The sequence below is a fragment of the Rattus norvegicus genome, chromosome 4 (genome assembly GCF_036323735.1).
Source record: "Rattus norvegicus strain BN/NHsdMcwi chromosome 4, GRCr8, whole genome shotgun sequence".
Taxonomy (NCBI): domain Eukaryota; kingdom Metazoa; phylum Chordata; class Mammalia; order Rodentia; family Muridae; genus Rattus; species Rattus norvegicus.
In genome coordinates this window covers 143,123,461-143,149,329 of record NC_086022.1, presented here as the reverse complement: position 1 = coordinate 143,149,329, position 25,869 = coordinate 143,123,461, and the positions used below count along the sequence as shown (strand labels likewise).

General features: G+C 42.8%; 1 long non-coding RNA gene across 1 annotated transcript in view; it reads right to left on the bottom strand.

The window, feature by feature from the left end:
• Positions 1–24,065, bottom strand: part of LOC108350742 (uncharacterized) — a 29,581-nt gene extending 5,516 nt beyond the window's left edge. Inside the window, exons 1-3 of the long non-coding RNA XR_005503812.2 lie at positions 21,543–24,065; positions 5,479–5,571; positions 2,500–2,612 (exon numbers count right to left, since the gene is read on the bottom strand). This is a non-coding gene — a long non-coding RNA (uncharacterized LOC108350742). The remainder of the gene's footprint in view (positions 1–2,499; positions 2,613–5,478; positions 5,572–21,542) is intronic.
• Positions 24,066–25,869: the final 1,804 nt, after the last annotated feature.

Here is a 25,869-nt window from a genome sequence, read left to right as displayed (position 1 = left end):
GAGAATCACATAAAAGGAAGACATTAATTTTGACTCATGCATTCAGCTCATGTCTCCCACTTGGACCTGTGACCTCCAGGACTGTGAGACTCTGCCTCAGTAACGGTAATGTATGAGGAAAGGGAAGCTGCTTTCTTTAAGGCCAGGAAGCAAAAAGGGAGAGGAGTGGCTAGGGTCCCACTGTTCCTTTCAAGACTGCATCTCAAAATGACTGAATTTATTTCCATCAGAGTCCCTTTCCTGAAGGCCCCCGCTAACCTCTTAGTAGAGCTCTCAACTGGTGATCAGCCCTTTAGCACATGAGCCACTGGAGAGCATATCAGATGCACACTGTGGCTGTAAACTGGTTTCTTTTCTAGGGTAGAAAAAGGGAAGGACTTGAGTATTACTCAGACTGTTCAGCCTCAAGCTTATCATTCATTGACTGAACCAACACTGAGTAAGCCCTTACTGGAATACAGTGATGAATGAGAAGAGGCTCTGACCCCAGCAGACTAAAGAGGAGTGTGTGTTCTCTGTGAGTCTAAATGTGTTTGATAATTGTCATAGAAGAACCACTCAAACAGGGAAAGGGACTCACAAGAAAACCCATTGACTATCAGGCCTCTAGAGCAAATTAGCTGCATCCAGAAAACTGTATGTGGTTTTTGTTTTTGTTGTTTTCTGAGACAGGGTATCTTTGTATAGTGTCAGCCATCCTAGAACTAGTTCTGTAGACCAGGCTAGCCTCAAACCCAGAGAACTTCCTGCCTCTGTCTCCTGAGTTCTGAGATTAAAGGCTTGCAGCCCCATGTATTTGGGATATTTTAAAAGTTCTAGAGCTGAAAGGTCTGGGGAAATCCTGAAACAGATTGCCATTTGGGTAAGAAGTTTATTAGGAGGTTATAAATGACATGGACATATATACAGATAGATAACAGCATGGCCAGGACTTAGGGGAGGGGGTAGGACAGTGAGGCTGGGGGAGGGGAGGCTTACAGGTCCCAGAGGAAGCAGGGAGGTTTCACAGCATTAGCCTGTGTCCAGGTGTCCTTGATTCCTGGGCAGCAGGGGATTGGGGAGGGGATTCTAGGGAAGGAAGGTATGAGTCTGTAGGTAATGGGGAGGAAAGGCACGTCTAGTTGAGACATAGCCTTTATACCCTTAGATTTCTAACGTCCTGGGGGTCTGGCAACCTGAGGCTGAAAACTTAACTCAGGGAAGTAAGAGTAGATTCTTGCTTTCCTCTGGAATTGGACATCTGGGGAGTGTGTTGGAGATTAGAGATTCATAGATAGGTTTTAGGTAGAAGCCTATTTCTTCTATAGCACCCACAACAAAGAAGCTAATATCATGGGTGGGACCCATGCTTCAAATCCCCTAGAAAGGTAAGAGGTGTTGCCCAACGGTAGAATACTTGCATAGTATGCACTAAGCCATGGGTTTGAAACCTACCAGTACCCGCCAAAGAGGCAGAGGCAGAGGCAGAGGCAGGTACTTAATAACAGCTCACTCTAATTTGATAAGCAGCTCTCTTGGAACTTTCTTTAACTCTATTACATGTTCACTATTGGCCAGCACTGTAGTCTTGTAGCCTTAATGAATATACGAACTTTTACAAAAGCACGGGGCAAGAGATTAAAAACCCCCAGAGATAGAGATACAGAGAGAAATAGAGAGAGAACACAATTTGCCCTATAGACACACATTTTAGCACAGCATACAACACCTATAATACACAGTATATGTACCCCTGTATTCCGACCACACACACATAACATCCCTACATTCTTGTATACATCATCATCCACACATGCAACCTCCCTGCCCCCCATGAGAGGAAACTTTATGGTCCAATTTCCCCAAACCTCTGCTGTGCACTTGCCCTGCAGGATTCAGGCAAAGCCCTTCCTTGGAAGGCACAAAGCAGGACACATTGGGGAGGGAAAACCCCCAGAAACCTATCAGCAAAATTCCCCATCAGATCAGAATCGGCCAGCTTCCCCACTGGACTCTCTATGTGTTGCTCAGACCTCTGCTGTATACAACAGTTAGTTGAATTGTCTTCTCCTCACTAATCTCAAGTGCATTGAGATGACCATGACATTCATATTCACCATGAACGTCACTGTGGGCCCCCGAAGTGTTCTCCAAATTCATATAGACATGGACGTTTCCTGGGTGGTTTGTTAAGCATACAGATTTGGAGGAAAGAGGAAAAAGGACTCCTGTGACTGGGCCGTAGCTATGTCTAAGAGTCTGAGGTTGTGTAAGAAGATCTGTCCTGTAGGATCTGGCTCAAGGGTTTATATATGACCTTCCCTGTTAATGGAGATGAGTCTTGAGCAAATAAAGACATTTGGCAGAGGGGTACATACACATATTCCTCCATGCAATCTGCAGGAGATGTCAGTCTGTGACATAAGATGGTGTCTGCACTTCAGAACCAGAGGACACAGAAGCTGGAAGGTCCTCTGAAGGAATTGGTACTGAGGGACTGTAGCAGCCTGAGAGACTTACAAATGGAGCTGCTGGCTTCTCATTCAGCCTGTACCTCAGGCCAGGAACAGAGAAGTGGCCAACTGCGGTTATCTGGATGCTCTACTGCTGGGTACAGACCAGTCTGCCCAAAGCTGCCAAAGAAAAGATGAACATCGTAAAGAATCCAAACATCCCTGGACATCCAGAGAAAAAATAGCAGGACAGGGGGCTAGTAACTGCTTTCCTTTTATCTCATGATATCAGTGTGTGCAGTTATCAGTGGTGTTACCTTGATCATTAGCCATCTATATTTGCCAAGTCCTTTCTGTGGTTGAACCTTGTAGCTAGGAGCTAGGGTACACTGATGGCCTGTCTTAGACTTCCTAGCCCACATTGATCAATAACTCCAACAAAAGTACAGGAAATTACAGGAGTTGGCTTTATGAACATATGGTTGCTACAGCCAGGATGTCAAATCACAGCCTTCACCTGCTCCGTTCAGCTTAAGCAACTCTAAAAGGATGTATCTAGTATTTGAGGTCAAATACTGTTCAGCCTCTGAATTGATGGTCCACCCTTTTAATTCTTCCATATTGGCATCATAAACAAGTGCTCTACCTCTGGGTTATATTCACAGCTCTTACTTTTTATTTTGAGACAGGATCTGACTAAATTGCCCAGGCTGCCTTTGAACTTGTGACCTTAGCCTTCCAAGTAACTGGGATCATATGCCTGAGTCACCAAGTCATAGGAGGATCCTTCCTCTTGAAATAACTTTGAAGATGGTAAGCTATTTTATGTCAGAGCTCAAAGTGAAGTACAGTCAGTCTAAATTTCTGGTGGAATTCTTTGCTCAAATGTAAAATATTTTGTGAATTTTATGTTATCCACTTAGTGTTAAAAAGAATGATTATCTCCAATTTCATATTTAAATTGTCCAAACCACAATAAAAATTAAAAAAAAACAAACCATGCCAAGAAAATTAGTTATCTACCAGGCAAGGTGATGCATGCCTGTAATTCCAAAACACCAGAACTTGAGGCTGGAAGGTTTGTGAGTATGAGGATATCCTAGGGCATAAAGGATTCTGTGCCAGCCTTAACTATGTAGATTTTACTTCAAAAATAAACAAAAATGAAAAATTCCACTATCCTCATATTCAACAATTAATATTTTACCGCATTCATTTTGTCCTTCTCTCTCTCTCTCTCTCTCTCTCTCTCTCTCTCTCTCTCTCTCTCTCCATACACACACACACACTATATATATATATATATATGTATATATATATATATATTCTTTTTGTTCTACACCATTAAAGGATTAAAGGTAAGCCATAGGTATGTGGCCATTTAATATTCCAGCATTCATTATCTGAGAGAAAGGACATTCTTTATACCCTGGACATAATTTTGAATGTATATGACTGGACTGAGATCTTTAACCCTAATCCAATATTGTCATCTAGCATAGTTCATATTTGGATTTTCACATGTCTCCATTATGTCCTTTAGGGTGTTCTTTTTTTTAAACTTCCTGCTCTGGAGTCAAAGATGGCACATTGGGCTTGGTAGTCTTGTTTCTTGGTCCCTTCTCTTTGTCTTTCTTATCACTGATATTATTGGAACCTGAATCCCAACTGCTATGTCAATGGGCATTAATTTGAGATTTAGGATTCTCTTTGATTAGGATAGCAGTCCGTGGCCAGAATACTGGGCTTTCCTTAGCAGCCTTTGTGGTCTCATGATATATCAGTGTGAGCAGCTATCAGTGATGTTACCTTGATCTTTAGCCATCTATATTTGCTAGGTACATTATTATAATAATGGCCTTTATCCATGTAGTCAATAAGTACTACATGGTACTTATTATGATACATGTAAATGATATCATGTCCAAACTTCTGCTACACAAACCTTCTGCTCAATGATGATTAAAAAACATTTATTTATTTTGTGTGTATGTGTGTGCAGTATGTACATACACACACACATACAGAGAGAGAGAGAGAGAGAGAGAGAGAGAGAGAGAGAGAGGGAGAGGGAGAGGGAGAGGGAGAGGGAGAGAGAGAGAGAGAGAGAGAGAGAGAGAGAGAGAGAGAGAGAGAGATTTGTGCTATGATGCTTGTGTGGAAGTTAGAGGACAACTTGCAATTTTCTACAAATTAACAGGTATAGGATCCCATCACATGTCTAATCATAACACCTTTTCCTTTTTCTTACTTTTTGTTTTGGACTGAGGAGGCATATTTGAAAGAGCAGTTTCAAGGATATGAGTCAAATGACCTAGAATTTCTCAGGCTAATGGGATAGAATTGTTTTAAAATAATAAATTGTCTTCTTTTTCAAGACATATTAAGATAAAGCTCTTAAAAAGTTCCATGGGTGACATCGCAAGTCACCCAAACTTTCCCTTCGGTGGGGTCTTCAGACAGGATGAACCACATATTTAAATAAACAAAACTCTGAATTGTATGGTCCTCTGCTAATGTTAGTAGCTGCCATTGCTTCCTGGACTTTACATCTTCACATAACAGCCTAACCCAAATTTGGACTGTCTCCAAGGTTCTTAACCAGTGACGGAAGAGATGCTATGCAAGTTTCATCTTAAGCCTGCCAACTTGTTCTTTCTACCCTTGGACCAGCCATTATGCTGTAAGAAGCCCCGGCCATGTGAACACCCATGTGGCACTTCAAGAGTGAGCCATTTTTAGATGTGCCAACCCAGATTGAGCTCCTAAATCAAGGGGTAAGGGATACCATAGTGCTCAGCCATATCCTACCTACCATCTGACTTTTGCCAATAAAGTTTTATTAGAACCTAGCTATGTCCAATCATTTGTATATATTCTGTGGCTATTCTCTCACAACAACATAAAAAAATCATATAGCAACGGGAGAAACCTTCTACACAAAACCTGGAATATATGCTGGTTGGCCCATTATAGGAAATGATGCTGACCTATGCCCCAGATGGACACAGTACCAGCTGACGTCATCGGAAACAGAAGGGCTTACTTGAACTTGATCAACCACAGGATTCTGAGCAACAGTGAAAGAGATGCCATCTTCACTCATCTAGTTTGGGGATGGTTTGTTAGACAGCAGCAACTGAAACAATAGATAATCCAGATCAATGTTTTATAGATGTGGTGATTTCACTGCTTAAAAGTTACCTCTTCCCCCTCCTTCCCCCTTTCCCCCCATTTTACCTCTACTTAAACATTTATATTTTATGGTAGCTCTGTATGTCTCATTGATTCTCTCACCAAGCCCTCATCCTTTTGGTTGCTAAACCCAACAAAGGTTTCTAGAACACCTTCTCAGTCATCTGACACTTGGCTAGTATTTGACGCAGTTGGCTACTTCTTAGTTCTTAAAACCTTATAATCTTTGTTTTGTCTCATAGTGTACTTTTCTATGGCTGTGATAAAATACATGACCAAGACACGTTTAGAAGGAAGGGTTTATTTAGGAGGTTACAGTTCCAGAGGGATTAGAGTCTCTTGTCATCACACCAGGGAAGTATGGCAGCAGGCAGGCATGGTGACTGAAGCAGTAAGCTTAGAAAGCGCCCATCTTAAACCATAGCCAGGAAGCAGAGAGCAAAGTGGGAATGGGCGTGGCTATTGAAACCTCAAAACCCACCCCTAGTTGTCTACTTCCTCCAGCAAGGCCACACCTCCTAAATCTACCCAAATGAAACCACCAGCTGGAGGCCGTATATTCAAATGACCAAGACCCTGGGAGAGATCTCATTCAAATCACTAGACACAGGAAAGAGCTTGTCAATTTCCCTTTGGAAATTCTGCCTAACAGTTGTAGTTCCTCAGGAATCTCTCAGATTTCATTCCACATTTAGTTAATATAACCCCACCCTAGTGTATATCAGGCACTTGTCTGGGTCCATTAGTGGTTCATTAGTGAAGAAAATATAAAGAACTATCCCTGTCCTTGGATAGATGACATAAATCATTACAATAGCTAGAGTGGCAAATGCTTTGTTCATTATTACTCTTATTTGGCAATACTAGGAACTGAATCTAGGGTCCCGTGTGTTTGAAGTTGAGCTATTGTATCAGCCAGCAACAAGTACTTTAGAAAGGAAATAAAGAATGGTACAGGTGAGAGTAGGGGAAGGGAAAGGCAATCTAAAGAAAGATGCCCAGAGTAGGGCACAAAGATGCTGACTTTGAGCAAAAGTCTCAAAAAGGAAAAGGACTGACACATGAGTATCTACAGGAAGAAGATTTCAGGCAGAGAGAACATCAGGTCAAAGACCCAGAGGGGAAGGTCTAGAAGGGCTGAAAATACCAAGAATGCCCTGAGGGTGCATGGAGTGAACTTTAGGACCAAGGTCAGAAACAATGAGCTTTGATGCTGTAGGGGCTCACCAGCCACTGGCAGTGTTTAGTCTCTTTTTGGTGAGATGGTGTCTATGGGAGATCATAGGGGAGTTTGAGAAGAATCAGGTGATCTAAAGGACAGGACTCCCCTGACTGCCGAGGAGGAAGGAGGATGGAAGTGGAGGAAATGGTCCTAGAGACGCAAGCTAGGAGGCTCTAAGAGTGACCTGACTAGTAAGGCAACAGTGGAAGTGAAGGGGAGACCCCATCTCTGGGACATCTTCATGCTCCCATGGATCCAGGTACCAATCACTGCGTTTACTCCCAGGTCTTCTCTTTCCAGCCTCAATCTCTTTCTTGAACTAGTCACACTTGCCTGATGAACTATTCATTACTGTTTCAGGCTTCCATAGGCACTGTAGTAGTTGATCTTTACTGCAAACTTGATGGGAATGGGGGTCACAATAGAAACAAACCTCTGGACATGTGTGTGTGTGTGTGTGTGTGTGTGTGTGTGTGTGTGTGTGTGTGTGTGTGATCATAGATAGGTTGGGCTAATTCAGCTAGGAAGACCCACCCTAATGCAGGTGGTACCATCCCATAATCAATGATCTCCAACTATAATAAGAGAGGGAGAATAAATTAATTGCCTGCCTGTGCCTGTTGACTATGGACACAGTATAATCAGCTGCCCATCTTACAGCTCTGCCTTCTCCACCCTGATAGACTGCGCCCTCAAACTATGAATCAAGATCAACCCTTTCTTCAGATACTTTGTCATAGAGATAATAAAAGTAAGACACTGAGACGGCACCTCAGTCTCTCCTCTGAAACCCCCATTCCCATGTTCCTTTTAGACACTGTTAAAAGCCTGCAGCCTCATCTCATTAAGGCTTTTGCAACGACTGCTGCCAACACGTGCTAATGGGCAATCTGTGCTGGCCCGTAAACACTACACTCATCATTAGGACTTAGTTTATTAGATTTTGTTGTTTATTAGATTTTGTTGTTGCTGTTGTAGCTTGAATGATTGCGAACAAGGTAGGGGAGTTTTAATTAGGATAGGATGGTAGCATACATCATTAGTTCAGGGGCAAGATGTGACTGGGGCGGGCATTAAAATTCTTAAGAATGGAGGATAGAAACCGAGAGAGGTTTTCTGTTTGTTTGTTTTTTTCACAGCCTTCTTTAACAGAACACTGCCACTGAGACTGATTTTCAAATGACTACTTTAGTTACAGACACTAAACTTATCATGTTTGTAGTATGTACAAATTAAGGCTCAATATTTATTACAGGTATTCTTTTCCTATGTACATTCAATTTTCTCCCGTCATAGGAATTTTGTTTATTTTTTTATTTTTTAGAAACAATGTCTTGCTGGATAGCTCTGACTGGCCTGCACCTCGTGATGCAGACACTGCTGAGCTCAGAATCGCCAAGCTCTCTCTGCTTCAGCCCTTTAGGTACTGGGATTACAGGTGTGAAACTACCCACATTAGGGAATTTTTCCTCATTCCCAATTGTACTTTTAAAATCTATATGTTAAATATATATTTAAAGAGTGATTTTATTTTATTGTTACAGGTCATGTGTATGTATGTATGTATGTATGTATGTATGTATGTATGTAATTATATCTCAGGCTGCCTTTGAGCTTACTATATTAGCAGAAGATGACGTTGAACTTCAGCTCTTCTGTGTGATGGGAACCACAGGTATGTATCACCATGCTGGGCATTAAACCCAAGGCATTATACATTCAAGGCACTCAATCTACCAACTGAGCGGTGTCCTCAGCCCTCCATTCTTTTTATTTGTATCAAGGAAGCTATTTCTGTTCTGGAAAATGTTTAGACATAAAGGTGTATTTATTCTTTCTTCCAAGATCCTTGCCCCTTTCCTAATTTGTGGGTAACCAAGAATAAGAAACACCTTAATCTTTAATGTTCAAATCACAAATTAAAAGGAAAAGTAATAGATACAAGGGAGATGTGTTTTCCTCGACTGTATTTTTAGCACATCATGCTTGCATGTGGGAAAGTCTTGTAAAAAATCATTAATGTGAAACTAACTAGGCCAATGATAGCTATTAATTTTTATTGGAAAATTACCTTCAAAATGAATATTTAGATGTAAGCTTAACATAGTTAGAAATGCAATTAAGTCTGATTCCTTGACACTTGAAAGCTTTTTTATATATTTATCATTTATTTGCCAAGTTATTAATCAAAGCCTCGCTCTGTAGCAAGCTGCATGCTGAAGCTGGGGACGGAGTAAAAATAACGATGAGAAGCCTCCACAGTGGAACATCCTACACTACAGGCGGCAGACAACCGATATGTGAAAAATAGTTCTTGCTGGTACTAAGTGCTAAAAAGAAAACTAGCTGAGTGGAGAGAAACGGAGAGTGACAGAGACAGACGCACAGGGGTTTCCTTTGGAAGAGTCCCTCTCAGATGACTGCATTGACAGCCACAGAACTGGCAAGTGCCTCCCAGCAGAGGGGCAGTGGCATAGAAGAAACAGAAAGGAAACCAAGGCAGCTACAGGAAAGTCAACGAGGCATAGAAGACTGGAAAGAGGTGGGAGCCAGGTCATGAAGGAGTTTGTAGGTCTTGCTTGGGAGGGAGGGAGGTTTGGTTTTATTCTCAGTGTGATAGAAGAAGAAGGAAGGAGTTATGCAGAGGAATGGCAGCACCTGATGCCACCTTTACTGTCTTGAGACCTGTTTTAATGTAGCCCAGGCTGGCTTTGAACTTCTGACTCTCCTGAGTGTTGGGGTTACAGGTATGCAAGACAATGCCTGGCTTCTTGGCTTGTTATTATTGAAACATACATATAAGACTTATCATTTAACAAATTTTTATGTTTGAGCATATGTGTGTCCAACAGAGAACAATGGGCAGGGGACTGTTCTCTCTTGCTACCATGTGGGTCCCAGGGATCAAACTCAGGTCTTCAGTCTGGGTAGCAAGCACCCTTACCTCCTGAGCCATCTCGTGAAGTCATTTTTAAATGTACAGTTGGTTAACATTTGTGTTGTTCTTGTTAGTGATGCTGTCTTCACCCTTCAGCAACAAGCACTTGTTTTACACTGCCAAACTGAAGCTCCAAAACTACACATTTCTCCTTGTCCCCAATCCCCACCAGTCACTATGGTGTGTTTTGTTTCTATGCATATTCTGGGTATCTCATCTAAGTAGACTCATGCAGTGGTATCTGGCTTGTTATAACATGTAGCCAAACTCTCTCTCTCTCTCCCCCTCTCTCTCTCTGGTTTTGGTAGTGGTAGTGGTTGTGGTGGTTTTTCAAGAGAGGTTTTTCTTGGAAAAACCTGGAACTCACTCTGTAGGCTGACCTCAAACCCAGAGATCCATCTGCCTCTGCACCCCAAGTAACAAGATTAAAGGCAATGCTAGTACCACCTGGTAAGGACAATCTATTTTGACTCACAGTTTCAGAGGGATTTTTCTGTTTGTTTTTTGTTGTTGTTTCCTTGTTTTTATTTTTGTTTTGCTTTTGGCGAAAGAATTCTGTTCACTTTCTAGTGGTCAGAAAGGAAAGAGGAAAAGAAAGCCCCAGAGTCCTAATGTCCCCTTTGAGGATACATCTCCAGTGACCTCATTCCTTTCATTAGTCCCTACTTCCCAAATGTCTCCTCTTATCCCAGTAACTCTGGAGGATACTGACCAAGTCTTTAGCACAGGAGAGCCTGAAGGTTTATTCAAACTATAGTACTCTTTCCCTAGATTTAACATCCAATGACAACTCTTGTCTGTGTCATCACAAACTTTAACAATGGTAACCACTAATTTGGCACTCAATTTTTACGGCACATTAGTATTCTAAAGTCAGAAACCTGCATGACTGACCTTCCATGTATCTCCAAGGGGAAAGGGGAAGATGTGGTTACAGTCTGACACACGGCATTAGAAACCACTTGGGGAAAACTAGAAGTGAGGGGGAAATGGTATGTTGATGTTATTAAATGGAAACATCTTCTTAGGGACACAGCATGCAAATTGCCAGCAACACAGTACAAACCACAAGTGCTTTGCTTGCCTTCTACCACCTCAGCTTGTTTTATTTTGGGGCCATTTTCTGTTTTGTAAAGTTTTATACAGCCATTAGTGCCCTCCTCAGAAAGTTTCCCAGGCAGGTTTCTTTTCAACCAGAGAAAGCTGTAACTGTAAAACGAATAGAATAGATGTGGCTTTACTGTTTATTCATTGTTGTTCATTGGACGTGTAAACAGTGTGCATGTGGAGGTCAGGGGACAACTTGTGGAAGTCAGTTCTTTCCTTCCACCACGTGGCTTTTGGTGATCAAACTTGAGTCCCTAGGCACTTTATTTGCCATCTCTCCAGCCCCCAAACTAGTTTTAGTTTATAGATTACAGGGGTAAAAGAAAAGCTGCTTTCTAGAAGTCTTTATAACACAGTGTTTTGTAAACAACTCTTAGAATGGGGATTAGAAAAACTAAGGCCAAGGAGAACGTGAGCTGAGTGCAAGCTCTCACCTTTCTCTGCTTTTGACCACATAGAGGATGTGACAAGCTATCTTAAGCTCCCGTCCCCGTGACATATTTCCCATGATGCAATCTGTTTGACTGGTTTCATGTCAACTTGACACGAGCTAAAGTAATTTGTGAAGCAGGACTCTTGGTTGAGAAGGTTCTGGCCTACAGGCAAGCCTGTTCAGTATATTCTTGGTTAATGACTGATGTAGGAGGGCCCAGCCCACGGTGGGCAGTGCCACTCCTGGACTGCTGATCTAGAGTGCTTAAGAAAGCAAGCAAGGGGCGGGGGAGGGGCAAGCCAAGAGGCAGCATTTCTTCTTGACTTCTGCTACAGTTCCTGCCTCCAGGTTCTTGCCGTGAGTCTTGCCGTGAATCCCTGCCCCTGGCTTCCATTACTGATGGAGAGTAACCTGAGAGCTGTGAGCTGAAATAAACCCTTTTCTCTCCAGCTTGCTTTTGCTCAGGGTGTTTTACCACAACAACAGGAGCCTTGACTAAGACAGATTCTAACTGGAACTGTGGGCCAAAATAAACCCTTAACCTATCAGGAAAAAAATCAAATAGGTTATGGAAATGTCCCTGTGCTCCTAACCACAAAGAATCGATACATATCTAAAGTGACAGATATGCAAATCTTCACGATCTTATCATTGGCTATTGAGTTGATATATTACACCACACCTCATAAATATATACAACTACTGTATACATAATTGCATCCTATATCTTCATATGCTTCCACTGACGACAGTGTGTGCTTCTCAACAATGTTATATTCTTCTTAGAACACTGAACTAAGAGACTTCCATGCAATCCCCATGAAAAATATCCTTTAGTAATAACCTGTAACACAGTTGATTTTCTCCCTACCTGCGTAGTTCAAAATAAAGAATAAAAACCATTTTATATCTGTTTCTTGTTTTAAAAAGTTCTTTAGTCATCTTCTTTATTCTTGAGACTTTCATGTAGGCATGCAATGAACTATGATCATATATCCATCTCTCATCCCTCCCATCCCCCATGCCTCCCCAATGTTAGTGCTGTCCATATACATGGGCGTGGGCCGTCCACTGCAGCATAAAACAATACTGATGCCCACATCCTCCAAAAAGAATGCTTGTCTCTTTCCCAGAAACTGTCAGCTGCCAACAGCTCCTTAGTAAGGGCCGGGCCCGGAGCTCATTACCCATCTGTGCTGGGGTTCTGTCTGTCTTGAACCTATCGTGTGCTGTGAGTTCATGTATGCAATATCTATGTCATGTCCAAAAGACAGTTTCCTCACTGCTCCCCATTCCGTATTCACCCCCCTTTCTGCAGAGTTCCATTAGCCATGGTGGGGAAGGTGGGGAGGGGGTTGAATATACTGGGGAACCATTCCACTGCTGAGCCACACCAAACTTCCCTTATTTCTTGGATTTTACTCCCAGCTATGTTCTCAGCATCAGCAGATACTGCTGAATCAGGAATGTTTAAGAAAACAGGGTGGCAGGGTGGTGACGTAAGTGGGTAGACTCTTACTACACCTGGATCTATGTCATTTCAGACACCAGTGACTTGGAGTAATTCGCTCAACCTCCTTCTGACTTGTTTTCAGTAACAAACTTTGGGGCTTGGGGAAGGGAATATAGATCATTGGTATGGTGTTCACTTTGTTTGATTTAGGCCCTGAGTTGATCCCAGTACTGCACAATTACGTAACTTAGAAATCAAAATGGTACCCTTGTCATGAATAGTAAACTCACTGACAAAAATATATGGAAAACCCTGCACAGTTTGTAAATGGGGCTGGGATGTTGATGATGTTACGTTCAGTGTTCTGGTCTGAATCAGAAACCATTCCCATTTGTGGTTATACAGCAATCTTCTGGTTACATCCTGATCATAAATGTCACGAGTTTACTCAGAGTGACACCAGTGAAAACCCCATATTTCTTTGACAAAAGACTGGGAAATGTGTGGTTTGGCTTTTTTCTTTTTGGATAAGGGATTGTGCATCTAATAAGACGTGAAGATGACCACGTTCACTCATCTTCCCTACCCCTGTGTTTGAACCTCTTTTGAATACCTTTTCCCAATTGAGACTCCTTTGATTATCTAGAGTCTTCATGCTGCTTCTTTTTGCAGTTTCTCCTCAAAAGAGGTAGCTCCTTTGGTCCACACCTTTATCCAGGATGGTCTAGGGTCCGTACAGCGAAAGAATGCCTTAGGCTGGAGGTGTAGTTCATCAGTAAAGCACGTGCTCAGCAGGCGGAAGGCGCTGGGTTCAATTTCCAGCACTAAAAACAAACAGTGCACTGGAACGTGCCAGAAGTGATAAGATGCAAGTTCAGGAGACTCAGAGGCCTGGTAAGAAGAAAGGGACCCAGACATTCCAGGGTCCTCATGGAACTTCATAGAGTCAAGAAGAGTTTATCTACCAGCGGGGTGCGGCACGCGAAGTGGAGCAACAGTACAGCACCCAGAACTGAAGTGGCCCCAAATTTCAGGATGGTGTAACTCAGATAATCATAACTGATTAGGTCCCCAATTTCCTGAGAGATCTTCACTACTAAGCCCCCTCTCTCTCTCTCTCTCTCTCTCTCTCTCTCTCTCTCTCTCCCCCTGTCTCTCTCTCTCCCCCTGTCTCTCTGTCTCTGTCTCTGTCTCCCTCTGTCTCTCTCTCTGCCTCTCTGTCTCTGTCTCTGTCTCTCTCTCTCTCTCTCTCTCTCTCACACACACACACACACACACACACACACACACACACCACACAGCACACACGCGTGTGCGCATTGTGCATGTGCACATATGCATGCTCGCGTACCCCTCTGTCTGGTCAGTTTAAGACCTCACTGTCCCTCTGACATACTGCCCCACACTTAAAACTCACTTCTGCTGTGGCCCAGCCTTTAAGAACCTTGGAGTCCATTGATGGGTTTGACGACCTAGTTTAGTTCACAGTGTCCTGACAGAGGCTGTTTAATGTTTGACTTTGCTTTAACACGAAGGATCAGCTCTCTGAGGTGAGAGAATTGACTTCCGATAATGGCTGCAGTATCTTGGAAAGGATCCTCTCAGACTTAGAGGTAGCCAAAGGAAGCGGCCTCCTGTCTTCAGCCTGTGTTCACCTGCATGTCTACACTTCATTTCACTGATCTAGTGATTTCCAATGATGGTCGTCAGAGTTTCTGGACCCTACTTAAAATACCACATTTAATTCTGTCCAAAAGAACCTGAGATTCTGATTCCATGAATTTGGGTGTGCTGTTAGCTTTCATTCCTGGTCTTAGAGACTCTGAAAACTACACACACACACACACACACACACACACACACACACACGTGCATCTGTGTACTGTCAAGAATATGCTAACTTATCCTTTCAATGAATTTTGACTTTTCACTACCAAAGAGACAGTTGAGAATTGTCTATTCTCTAGCTAAATTTAAATATCTTAGTTTCTGCATACATATGGCCACATTTATAATATATATAAAAAAATCATCACCAGACTTATGAAAGAGAAATCCCAATAGTTTCTCATCATTCCTACCTGAGCATCAGAAAAGCATCAGCCGCATCAAGTTTCAAAGAAACTTAGTCACATAGAAAAGTCTCCGAAGGGCTATAGAGATGGCTAATCTTTAAGGGTGCTTGCCACCAAGGCTGAAAACCCCCTTGTAAACCCTGGGAGCCACGTGGTAAAAAGAGAAAAGACACCTGCAGCTTGTCCTTTGCCGTCTACACATGTACACGAACCCAACATAGATTTAAAAAATAAGTAAAGGAAAGGGGGGAGGCGCCCGTAGAGTTCAGACAAGTAAGATGAAGATTTATCTACTCAACATCTCCACTTGTCTCTAGGTCTTTCTATAATCGTAGAATGCAGAGCACTCAACAAATGTTATGCTTCAATAAATAGGTTTTAAAGCCCACATACGCAAAATTGTTTTTGTTAGGTTTCGTTGAGTGTCTTCAGAAGTCCATATGGTGGCTGTGGCTTCTCGGGAGCTGGTGCCTCTTGCTGGCAGCCTGACTTGGGTGTCCCATGTGGGAAGACTTTGCTCACCTGCCACCGGGATTGCAGTGGGCCTTTCTGTTCAGAAAAGCCTGCCAGACCGAACGATCGTGCAATTAACTGGTGCTATCACGAAATGTTCAAACATGATTCTGTTTATGGGCGGCTTTATGACATGAAGCAGTATGGAACTTCATGAGTTTGGGGAGTCTGTGCTCCCCTTCCACCAGACATGATCAAACCCGTATTGCCGTATGGCTCTGCACTTTTAACCACTGAACCATCTTATCGGCCCTCCTTCATGATTTTTAGTAAAATCATCTCTCAAATGTCGGGTGTCTGCTATTTAAAAAAAAATGTGACTATCCTTGTCACTGATTAGCTTCTATGGTAAGAACAGAGGGCTTAAGACTCACGCCTAGTACAGGCCGGGTTGTAGCTCGGTGGCAGAACACTTGCCTAGCACAGCCACGCACCTGGATTTGAGCCCCAGCACTATAAAAAGGAATGGTTTTCTGGGGATCATGATGTGTTCTGTACTTATTGGTAAGCAGAAGTTCAAGTTCTTAGCCGCAGTGAACACCCTGAAAAATGTAAGCAAAATGCATTTATTTACCCAAAAAGGAACTCATCTTGCAAAACATAAGGTTTTAAAACAGCTCCATTTTGCAAAGGATGAAAGGATGGCCCTGGCGAGAGACTCGTGTTCATTTTCAAGGTTCAGTGTGGTTTGTAGTTGTTCTTGCTTCCCCATAAGCACTGACAAAATTCTTGTGGCTAAAATGCGTTTGGTCGGTGGCAGCGAAATCATTACAACATTCAACTTCTGCAGTGACACAGGAGGCTTGGCTCCAGCCTTTCTTTTTCAAAGTGAAAAAAAGTTCTAAGATCAAATAATCAGAAACCAAAATGGACTCCTTCAAGCTCCCAAAATATAAGTTACTCTATCAGCCCAGAACACTGACATCCTCGAATCTGCGTTCTGATGAACACGGAGGTGAAATTCATCCAGAGTTAAAATTCAGCACCCCCCCCAACCAAAAAAAGAATCTTTTTGTTATGGATGCTTCTGGAACTGTGAGCACTTATCTGACCGAATGGTTCAAAATACAACTCTGCAGGCCATCACTTATCCTGACAAACAGGCATCCTAAGAGTCAAGCGGGAGCAGTTCCCTTTTCAAAACCAAGCAGGGAAGACAGTGTCTTACATCTTTCACATTGTTGAAATGACCATACCCAGCGATCAGGTTTAATATCAAGTTGATAGTTCTCTGATGGCACGATGGCACTGAGAGGCTTACCGTCACAGGGGATCTAAATAACTCGCCTTTTTAAATAGATTCTTATGGTCTCACTTCCTGCCATCCATCCTAGCTCACTCCAGATCTCCTTCAGTGTGCATGAAGCAACCTTCGGGTCATTTAACTGTTTAGATGCTCCTGCTTCATCATAACTGGCTCTGGGTTAGGTTCCCGAATGATGACAGTGAATTTCTCAAAGTTCACATATGTGCCAAACCGAATTATTTTGCTGTTTACCAACCCCTTTCCTTTTACTACAGATTTCTATACACTGCAGCCTGTATTTATTTTTTAAGCCAATTAAAGTTTTGAAAGGCAGGGAAGGGGTAACTTCTTTAATTCACACACTCTCTTTTCTTAGCAATGACAGTCTGTCTTAAGACATCTCAAAATGTGCCCCAAGTTTGAGCCCTGCATGTTCCCAAAGTTTGCCTGTGTCAGCAGATATGCAGACTTGGGAAAGTGACAAGAAAGTACTCAAAAGACCCAGGACTCACAGACAGCCCACCATGGCATCTGACATTTCCCGCTTCCGTGCGAGAAGAACTTGCCCCTCTCCCATCAGTTGACTGGGAATGGACTGACCATGGTTTTCTTAAGGGATGGACTAAGTCATTCACTGGGCATGCTCCGGCAGTCTCCTAATATGATGTGGATTGCCTAAAGGATCCCGCTCTTCTTCCTTCAGAGGTCAGATCCCTTCCAGTAGCCTAAGGTAAGGCATAGCTCAGAGTTGCCTCTTTGGAGAGCTGTGGAGGTCAAGTTCCCAAGTTATCGTGAACCATGAACCTCTCTACCTGCCCTTATGGCTTCATTGGCGTCATCCTGGGGAGAGTCCTTGTCCCTATTCCCTCCTCGTGGGCAAGGATATATCTCTACACTGTGTGCTTGGAAAGGGCTCAGAAGTGGCCCAGCCACTGAATTGGGTACCTCTGTCTGCGTCTTGCAGCTTCGAAGTTGAGCCCAGTTAAGTAATCTTAGTGTAGAAGAGGGGTGCTGCCAAACCCCACATAGGGGGTTTCCTCTTTCTTATTTTTTTCTGACCTCAGACCCCAGTGCTCACGTGAGAAAGGGGTACCCAAGGGGCTGGATGGACAGAGATGCTGAATTAACCCAGAAGCCCAGCTCTGGGCCGCGATAATGGTAAAGTTTGAAGACAGTGCTTCCCCTCTATGGCATAGCCTCCTCTTTTCCTATGTAAACCTGTCAGTTCTAAATTCAATTCTGAGTAGCGGGACGCTGTATAACCAGGAAAGTTTGATCTAACATTTATTTATTGTATGAACATACAAGTTTCTTATAGATATATCAAAATAACTGGCACCAAAGGAGTTGGTTCTGCGTTGTGGAAAACAAAGCCTTCTGCTGTAGTACATTTTTCCATTAAAAAAAAAAAAGCCCATGATCTTTTCTTCAGTCTTGCCAACAACACTCTAAATGTACGAGTTAGATTTGCAAGCAGGCTTATATTCATATTTAGAGGACATGCATATTCAGAGGCTTATTACTCAGGAAATATTTGGTTATCTTCAGACTAAGTAAAACTTATGGCTAAAAATAAGAGAGGTAAAATATAAATAGTGGGGAAAGTTAGGGAGCAGGCACAGCAGTCGTGACAAGAATAGGAAGGCAAGGATGGGAACCAAGCCTTATTTCGTTCGGTTTTTGGGTCTTTACACTACCTGAAATTCCACCCCATTAAGCTGAATGCTGACTGGGCATCTGGCACACATGAGAGAGCAAAACCTATTTTTTTTCTTATGATTTTAATGTTGGTTAGGCAAGACAGAATGAACCAAGACCCCAAAATGTCCTCTCTTTTGCCATCTTGAAATTGCCATGGAATTGAGGGCTTAAAGTCCAGTTCAAGGGGCAGATTCTAACTAGTTTAAGCCTGTCTTATTAGTCCCCTCACTCCTGCTGATGGTGAATGCAGACACCCAAGTTTAAATGTCAATATAGAATTATTTCCCCTCTAGTGACCACTTTGGGAATGATGTGGGACCGGCCTGATTGGTTAACAATAACAAGAGGTAAAATGAAGTTTCCTGGCTCCTAAAACAGAACAGACAGTATTCTACCCATAGTCCTCATGGGCATGGCTCGGACACCGCCAACAATTTCGGTCTCTGCAATTGTTTGTCTCCACATAAAAGTTTCATCACAGCTGGGCAGTGGTGACACATGCCAAATGCTTCCTAGTGTTTGGGAGGCAGTGGCAGGAGGATCTCTGGGGGTTTGAGGCCAGCCTGGTCTACAGAGCGAGTTCTAGGCCAGCCAAGGCTACACAAAGAAACTCTGTCTTGGGGGAAAAAATGCTTAATCACAAATTGGTAAAATCAAAGAGAGAGGGATAAAACTTGACTCAGTTTTCTGAGTTCTGGTTCAAAGTAACTCTTCCTTTCCTCTTTGTAGCTCTTCTTTGGATACTGACTCAAATCCTAAGAGCTTGTCCTGACACTGCAGCTAGACTCTGTTACTTCAAAAGCCTGAGTCCCTCTCTTTCTTTTCTCCACCTCCTTCCTCTGGGCACTTGCTGTGTTGTCGTCATTGTTTTTTTCATCTTGTTGTTTATTTGTTCTTCTTCTCTCATATACTAATAAAATGGTCACTCAACAACAACAACAACAACAACAACAATAACAACAACAATCCAAGAAGACACATTGTGACCATTAAATAAAAGGGCCCTAAATCCTAATCTAGAGACAAACCGGAGAATTCCAGATTCAGAAGAGTCCTCAAACCTTGGGAGTACCTCTAGATTTCTTGTAGAGATTAGCCCTGAGAGGCGAAGGGCCAGGCAGAGAGCCTGACAGGCAATCTGAGCAGGCTTAGGACCTAGTTTTCTGGAATTCAGATGGGTTCTTTGTGCTGCGCTGAACAGTTTCCTTTCTGAAGCTGGGTAATGAAACAGGCAATTGGTATTTGAAAATGTCAGCATAGGAAGACGGGTGAGGAAAAACTGCATTTTTATTTCACGGGGATTTGGGAGACTCATAATAGAAATGTTGGATATTTTGTTTTTAAATAAGACTGTAGCCTTTACTAAAAGGTTGAGCATATGTGCCTGTGTAGAACCACCTGGGGGTAGTGGTGCTGCCAACGCCATGCTCTGTGGAAATTAGTGAGGTTCAACCCATCCTTGCCCCAGACCGTGACTTCCTTCACAGATATCAGACAGTGGGGGGCTCCATCAAGTGAGACTCCATGCCGCAATGGACAAGGTCAGATCCCAGGACCCAGTCAGACCTACAGTGTGTTCATCCTGGCTTTCCCTATACTCTCTCTGAAGTATGGCTTACTCCTTCATATTCGAATTAGGGAGGTGGGAATGTCCCTTAGAGTCCTGGTATCCTAACACTGCGTACATTCCCAGAGTCAGGTGGCCCCAGTCCTGTCTTGGGTGTTTTATTTTAATTGCTCTGAGATCTTAAAATGCAGCGTTGAATCTCAGAGACTCCAGGTAACTGTTACTAATAATTTCCCCACTTGCCCTCGGGTTTGCTCTGAAGACCGGAAGAGCCAACGGTTGGAAAAGCAGCAGGTGGATTCTATAGCTCAGCTCTCAAGAGTCAAGCTCTCAAGGAACCAGAAGCAGCCCACTAGACTAATGTCCCCAGATTGCCATTAGGCTGCTGGTTTGGGAAGGAGAGTACGGGGGTCGAGGGTGGGGACCTACCCTTTCTTGCAACCTGTGGTGTAGATATTGGTAGTGACATGCAAAAATCCTGCCACAGAATAGCTTAGATTTATCGAGTAACCTAAAACAATAGGCCAACACTGGATTCTACCATCTCTTTTAATTTTTCATTTTTTAGGTTTTTTTTTTTTCTTTTTTTTTTGGAGCTGGGGACAGAACCCAGGGCCTTGCACTTGCTAGGCAAGTGCTCTACCACTGAGCTAAATCCCCAACCCCAGGTTTTTTTTTTTTTAAGAATTTATTTACTATGTGTGTGGGTGGGATACAGTTCGCTGCATACCATGGTGTGCATGTGGAGATTAGAGGACAGCACGAGGGAGTCCTTTCTTTTCCTCCACCATGTGTGTCTCATGGATTGAAGTCAGGTTGCCCGGCCTGGCAGCAAACACTTTTAACTGCTGACTGTCTTACTCATCCCAAACATCTCTTTTATAGGGATGCCCCAGATGTAATAAGACCTATAAAATGCCAAGAGAAAACAGCGTAAACAGCCGAGACTAATGAAGTATATTTCTAGATGGTGCCTGTTGGACTCTTTAGCTAATAGGGTAGGGTTGGCGGAATCGCTGAGAGCTATCATGGAGGTTAACAAAGGACATCAACTGTTACTTGAAGTCTGGCATTCATATGTTGTGGCCAGCAAATCCCTGTCTCCTCAGACCTCTTTGTGAAGATTCTCTTACCATGAGGTTCAAGAACCCCTCGGCTCGAACAGCTCTTGCACCTTATGTTAACCATTAGAGCATCCGTCGTCTGTGCTTAAGCCAAAACAACTCTTACAGTCCACCCTCTATTGTTTAACCTGTCCTAGGTTTTCCTAGGTTTTATTTCATGTATTTGGATACTAACAACCTATTTGAAAGTATTTGGAATGGTTCATACAAATGCACTCTCTGTCCAAATAAAGGGGAATGAGTTTGGGGCAAAACGGATCCGGTCAGGGGAGTTAGCTTGGCCAGGAAGTATGAGCTATGCCAGCATAGGGGACTTAAATTGGATCCCTGAATCCCAGTACAAAAGCCTGCCGAGTTGGCATTCCCTTGGAATCCCAGTGCTGGGAAGGCAGATTGGGAAGATCCTTGAGCCCTCTAGTCAGCTAGCTTAGCCTTACTGGGGAGATCTAGGCCAGCAAGAGACCCAGTCTCAGGGAAGAAAACCAAGGAATGACTAGACGGCCACTGAGGAGCAAACCCTCAAAAAAGCTGCTCACCGTGTTGTCCAGGCAGGCCTCAACTTCACAGTAATCCTCCTGCTTCAGTCACCCAAAGTGCTGGGATTACAGTCAGAAGCCAGAAGTCGAAATGTGAATATCCACTTTTAAAACATCCGTCATTCACCCACTGAGTCCAGTGGTGGGATTGCTTGACCTCTCCAGTGCTTTGCTGATTTACATATTCCTGTACCCTGTTGTTTATCGGGTAATATCTACACTCACAGGCTGTATTTTGCTCTCACAGAAAGTACTGGGAAGTCTGCTACCTTGGCGATTTGCTGCCCTAGGCAACTGCTTGTTTGGACTCAGTGCTCCCAGCTGGAGTCATGGTTCCTACTTATTTGAATGGTGAGTCGTTTCTTAGATCCCTGGATGCCTATTCTCACAGCTCACAGGCTAGGCCTTGGTATTATTATTATTATTAATTATTATTATTATTGTACTTAGCAATTACATTCTTTTGTAAACTAGCTAATCTGAAGAAAAATGAGCTATCAGACTGGGAGGAGAGTGTTTAAATTGTTGGCATAGCATGTTGGTGGGTAAGGTGCTCAGGTGGAAGATTCTAGCTGTCTACGTGAAGGATGCCAGGAAGCTTCCAGGAATGAGTGGGTCTTCGTCCTCAGCTTCCTCCTCTCTTCAGGTGTTCTGTGTCATTTATTTTTCTGTGGCCATGATAGAGTACCCCAGCATTCAGCAAGTTAGGGGAGAAAGGGTTTATTATGGCTTGCAGTCCGTTGCCTCAGGGAAGGCACGGCAGCCAAGTGAGTGAGGCTGATCCTTTGCACACCGTAAGCCAGCGAGAAAACAGGAAGTGGGACCAGATGGAGAGACAGGAAGTAGTCAAAGGATGGCCAATGCCAGCCAAGAAACTTGACTGAGCAGTGTCTACAATCATTGCCTGTGTGTGTGTGTGTGTGTGTGTGTGTGTGTGTGTGTGTGTGTGTTTAAGTTACCATCTGCTTGCTAATAATGTTTTAAAAATTAGGACCCAAATTCAACCCCTCCAGATTGTTTGTTTAAAATTATTTGGTCTATCTAACAAGTGGTGAGAAATTACCAGGAGCTCTGAGAGAAAACTCCATAATTCATTCACACAGACTCGAAGGTTTAAATTAGGCAACCGTATCATCACATTTATTTTAGTCAGTTTTCTTCTCTTGTTTTGATCTGCTGTTTGACTTTTTGCCTTGCCAACCCAGATTCAACTGTCTGCAAAGACATCTCGCTATCACTTGAAAAATCAGCTCCTTTTCCCCTGCTAATCTTGCTCTCGGGAGAATTAAGACAGCATTGCCTGGCTGTACCGTTGACTCACGTGCAGCCCACAGAAAGCTAAATCGCTTTTGTGTGGCTAATTAGCTTTCACAACAATGTCCCGGAGAGCACATGCGCTCTCAAAATTGACAATAATTCTATCCGTTTAAACCTTTTAGTCTCTGTAACATAGAATATGTACAATGCACAGGAGATACATTTTTATAATTTTTTTGGGGGGGTGTTGTTTTTGTTCACTGAGACAAGATCTTTTTACTTAGTCCTAGCTACCCTGGATTTCCCTATGTAGACCGGGTTGGCCTGAGACTCGAAAAAATCTGCCTGCTTCGGCCCCCGAATGCTGGGATTAAAAATGCAGGCTACGGGCTGGAGAGATGGCTCAGCGGTTAAGAGCACCCGACTGCTCTTCCAGAGGTCATGAGTTCAATTCCCAGCAACCACATGGTGGCTCACAACCATCTGTAAAGAGATCTGATGCTCTCTTCTGGTGTATCTGAAGACAGCTACAGTGTACTTATATATAATAAATAAAATAAATCTTTAAAAAAAAAATGCAGGCTACTGTGCCTGATCATTTTTACATGCCTTTAAAATGAATATTCTCGTCAAAGGGGTTTTATTGAATAGTACAAGTTAGGAAAAGAAAGTATAAATCTGTAAAAACTGATTTTTAACTGACATCGTCTTTTTTTGTTAGGACTGTAACAAAATACCCAAGGCTGGGGTGATGCATAAAGAGGTTTACTTTGGCTTGTGATTTCAAGAGTCTAAGAGCATGGCACCAGCATCTGCTTGGCTTTTGTGGGGACTGTGTGCTGTCTCTGTGTGAAACAAGAGTATGCAAAAGGGAACAAAAGTGCAAGACTGTGTGTGTATGTGTGTGTATGTGTGTGTGTGTGTGTGTGTGTGCGCGCGCGCGCGTGCACCAGGCTTACTTAGTTACAGCCAGCTCTCATAAGAACTAACCCATTCTTATTGGAGCTACAACAGTCCCTTTGTAAGAGTGGACCCCACCAAGGCATAATTACTTCATAAAGGTTTCATCACCTTACGACACCATTGTGCTGATGACCAAAGGTTAACGTGAGTTTTGTCAGGACAAGCAAAGTGTTTGCTCTGGATCCCCACCCCACCTCATCCATCGGTTGCTGCAAACCTAGAGACAAGAGGTGCCAACTGTTACGAAGGCTGAATAACCCGAGAGTGGTTCTTTCTCTTTTTAAAATAAAGTTTAAAACTCTCTTTACAGAAGTCTTGTGTCAGTAGTAATCTGTAAGCCCCTAGGAAGTAGAAAAATTCATATTTTATAAAGATTAAAAAAATACTAAAAAGTTCAATAAATACCCAAATTGTATCTATCACTGTGTCTTAAAGTAGGATTTTAAAATTCAGATTTAATCGCCAGGGTACAACTTGCCACAAACCACACCATTAGAGATTTCCAGATGTTGACACCAAAGCCGCATTTATTTAATCAGTGTTAGGATGTTCGATTCGACTATCCGATTTGTTTTCTCCATTTAGTCAAATACCATAGCTTTTTAGCTTTCTTTCTATTCTTAAAGGTGAAACAGACCTTGTACTACTAGTTTGAAGAAGTGAGAAACGGTGAAGACCCCATGTTAAGTGTGCAGTAATTACATAGCTCCTGTTATCCTTTCGATCAGTACATAAAAAGACTAGGTGGACGCCTTCAAAACCCCTAACTTGGAGCAGATTCAAAGTATGCCTGTAGTGGGATATATTTTGGGAAAGAGAAAGTGTCTCTTATTGCTTTCAAAGGCTTAGAAGGAATGAAAGATTCCAAATCCATCAGTCGTTCTAACCCATCATCTGATATTACCTAATCTTTCTGCTGCTTACAAATCACATACAGTCCCACCACCCAGCATTGCCTGTTCCTCGCTTTTAGCTGGTTTTGATTGCTACCTATTACCCTCTTACCTGAGAACAGGATTTTTATCCTGTAACTGTCTGATTTACCCACGGCCAGTGGCAAGGGTCAGAGACACCCACAGGGATGACAAAGAGGAAACTCTGAGATAATAGCCAGTGGCCACTTAGACAGTTGCCAGCATTTCATAGTGCTTCTACCTGAAGAAGCAGCGATTCTCAATGATTCAATAAAATGGATGCTAAATCCAGTCTCAGCCAGGCTGAAGATTCAAAATCCAAGCTCTGTTGACTTGCCCTCGTTTCCTCCCATAGTTCTAAGCTGAACAAGCACGTGACAGATAATGTAGGCCAGGAAATGGTGATTGTAAGTTTGGACCTATCCTTGATTCTATACAAATACACTTTGTTTCCATTTCTACTTAGAAGCATTTGAGCTCAAGAGGCATTTTCTAGATATTAATAAAGCACAAATAAATAATAGTGCCTATGTTTTTAAATGATGGGTATTTTTACTATAATGCCAAAGCATTTAAACACTTTACCATGGATCGACTTTACTTTTACAAGACCAGGTTATTATTTTTCTTTTTTAAATAGAATTCTCTATGGCCTTCAGCCATATTGTTGAGCGTTGGGGGTTTTAAGTGTTAAGTTTAAATGTTAAGCCTGGTTTTGACGAGTGTTTTAACAAGGTTATTTTATACCTTCCTTCTTTCTGTGCCTGCTTCTTCGTTGGTCACCTACCTGATGGATCTTTCTCTTTGAGACACTGTGGCCTCCCTGTCACGAGTAAGAAGATAGCGTACTATAATTACTACTGTCTCTGAAACCTGGGTTTTTATATTCCTCTCCGTGTGACTTTTATATGATACAACAACCACCTATTACAGTGTGTAAGTCTCATGCACGGGGACGGACAGGCCTTCAGCATGCTAATGAGAACAGGGCATGCTCTCCAATACACAAGCCCTGCTCACTGAGGCTCGGGGGCTTTTTCAGATGGGACATGTTTCAGACAGTTTTATCTGCACAAGTTCCACAAATCATACACTCGGGCAAATTATCAGCAATCGAGAGTCCACACTGTTCCCAGCTGGAGCGCCTCTGGAAAACAGAGCCCAGCATTAACAGGAGGTTTTCTGCAAAGGCT